The following is a 2,784-nucleotide window of genomic DNA, read 5'->3' as shown; positions in this document are numbered from 1 at the left end:
AATATTATTATTGAATAAAGATCATTACAAGAAACTAGTTGGAAGCTCAGCAAGCTGAGCTTCAACAGCGTCCTACTACATTAGTTGAACAGGCTGATGTGTTAATCTACCACCGAGCCTCATGAGGAACCATCCAAGAGGCCGAAGCGGATAGGGGACCATGTTTATTTTCGTCGTCATTATTATTAATAGATGTAATTTAAAAAGAATTTTTAAACCATGTCTATTTTCGTCATTAGCAACATCATAAACATTTCAACATGATAATTTACCAAACAGAATTTACAGCTTATTGGTTCCACAACACTTTACATATTTTAGTTTACCAAACATTTGACTACTTTATTTTTAAAGCACAATATAGCAACGCACAGTACAACACAGTAGAAAAACACTTTTGTAAAACTCACAGCAATACCAAACTAGTCTTAACACTTAACAGATCCAATCCTACATGTGAAAACTACTGTCAGATCCATTTTTGTGATTTTCTCCACCCAGAAACCCACGGACAGAAATCCTCGAGCGCTAACCCATTTTCTTGGATAAAACTTTTTACAAACCCATATTTTTCTAAAATCAGTTTTTCATTTCTACCTTCGTCTTTTTTTTTTTCCCGAGAGAACAAAAGAGAATGAAATCAATAAAGGATGATCATGTTACCACCATTAATAGATTACCCTCTCCTACAAAATGAATTGTGTTGAGTTCGTCTTTCATTATGTTCGTCTTCCGAATAAGCTCCCTCTCTCTCTCAGTTTTTGAATCTTGCGATAGTTGGGAAATTCAATGATTTCAAGTGACAATCCGATCTTCAAAATCCGTATATTTATCCAGTGAAATCGAGGTATGCAATGGGTCTGGTTCATTTTTCCACCGCAACTTATCATTCTATCTGAATTTAGGGTTTTTTTTTTCTTGTTTGTTTGTTGATTTTGACGAGTTAATTCGATGGTAAAATTCTTTTTACTGATCACCAAGGAGATACAAAAATTTAATTTTGTTCATAATCAACAATTTGTTTGGATTGATCAAAAAAAATCAATTTGTTTGGGTATTTGATTGCAGACATTTTGCATTGAATTGGGCAATCCTTGATAGGACACCAATTGACATAGGTTCAAAGTTCTGTGTTTATGCCAAGGAAATTCTCCCATGGATAGCAATGCCGCTATAAGTGGCTTATGTTGCTGATTTTAAAAATCCTAATACGAAGCTCAGGGCATCTTTTGGTTTCGGCAGTGGAACCCTTCAAGGTCACTTGTTGGTTAGTCTTCCTTTACTCATAGTTAGTTAGAGCATATGATAGACTTACTTAGAACAATTGAACTAGACATAGGATCTTTGGTTGCTAACCTAACACCTCAGTTAAGGAGGATCCTTTTAGTACCTTGGTTAACCCTATTAGTCACTGTAATCAGGATTTGTGTTGTTTTGGTATATGAATTATTAGATTTGGGACACTATATTGCCCATATTTTTACCCCCATTATTCGGCAATGTGTTTGAATAAAGGAGTGTGTCGTGGAGATGGATGTCTACTGCAGCCCGCTTAATTAACTTTGAAATTGAATGAGTAATTTCAGTTTTTGTGGAGAAGGTGTTGAAGATTTTTTACCAACCTCATGCAATCTTTTGTACTCGTCGAGTCAATCTCTGCTCTGCCACTATTGCCAGTATGGGATCGGTCGTCTATTTATTGTAAGTTCTGCTATTTATTTAGATTTATAAATATTTTTTTCTTAATCTCAGATGCTCAAATTGAGTACTTTTGTGGAGTTGTTATCTTAATATTTGTCTTTTACCTTTTTTCCCCCTGGTGCAGGTCATACATAAGTTGTTCTTACAGTTGCTTTCAGCCCTGATGGCAGACAACTAGCGAGTGGCTCTGGTGATACTACTGGGCGGTTATGGGATCTTACTCTCAGACCCCCATGCACACTTGTACAGGTGTTGTATTTGAGCTTTTATTAGGGATGGTTGTTTAGTAAATGGTTGTTTAGTAACTAGTTGATTCTCGGCATCTATCCGCGTTAGATAAATTATGGTGACTTTTTTGCTATTTCATTGCGATCAAACGGTGGTCTCTATTAGTGGACTTTTCTATGCATCACACACTGGATAGATTAACTCCCAACAGTTTCGTAAGTAATTTCAGGTGCAGTTATAGTTTACAATCTATGTTCAGTTTTAGTTTCTTCTTGTCCGAAGTTTGAAGGCTTTTCAGATGATGGCCAGGAGGAGAAATCTTTGTAGCTTCATCCACTATCTTTTACCATGCAGAATCTTCAATTGAGCATTTAGATCTCAAATTGTTTTTTTTTCCGTGTGTATTGTTGGTTTGTTGTCTTGCAATCACTCAAAGAACTGCAGATTAAGATAAAGTATGGTTTTCTCGAGTTCTTTTGCTTTGTTCTGAGTAGACTACTTGCACATAATAATGGATTCCTCATATGTAGTAACATCCAAAAATTGTCAAATTCTGGGAAAAAACGGAATTCCAACCAGAGGCCTACAACCTGATCCCATATAATTGTGTCACCCCTTTGTGTTGAACAATCTCAATCAGTTGGATATATAGGATACCAACTGCTTGAAGTTGTTTCTTGTTAATGTAGTGGTTGCATACTTGCATAATCAGTTATGGTGCTTCAAAAATGGTTGCTTAACTTGTTATGCAGTCGAGAAAATTGTTGCATAGTGTGTTATGCATCAACTTTCTTGTTAGAACTGAAATCAACCAATAAAAATTAATGCATAACCTATTATGCACCTACAAAAATG

The 2,784-nt window shown here is 35.7% G+C and overlaps 1 long non-coding RNA gene across 2 annotated transcripts; it reads left to right on the top strand.

Moving 5' to 3' along the window:
- Positions 1-596: 596 nt before the first annotated feature.
- On the top strand, positions 597-2,411 carry LOC113271506. Of its 2 annotated transcripts, XR_003322177.1 has the most exons (4): positions 597-847; positions 1,069-1,267; positions 1,587-1,701; positions 1,826-2,411. It is a non-coding gene; the product is annotated as an uncharacterized LOC113271506 (long non-coding RNA). The 2 variants fall into 2 exon arrangements; XR_003322176.1 differs by having other exon boundaries at positions 1,069-1,701.
- The last annotated feature ends 373 nt before the right edge of the window (positions 2,412-2,784 follow it).

Source organism: Papaver somniferum, chromosome 4 (assembly GCF_003573695.1).
Source record: "Papaver somniferum cultivar HN1 chromosome 4, ASM357369v1, whole genome shotgun sequence".
NCBI lineage: Eukaryota > Viridiplantae > Streptophyta > Magnoliopsida > Ranunculales > Papaveraceae > Papaver > Papaver somniferum.
The sequence above is the reverse complement of the archived record's forward strand: the minus strand, read 5'-3'. Positions and strand labels throughout refer to the sequence as shown.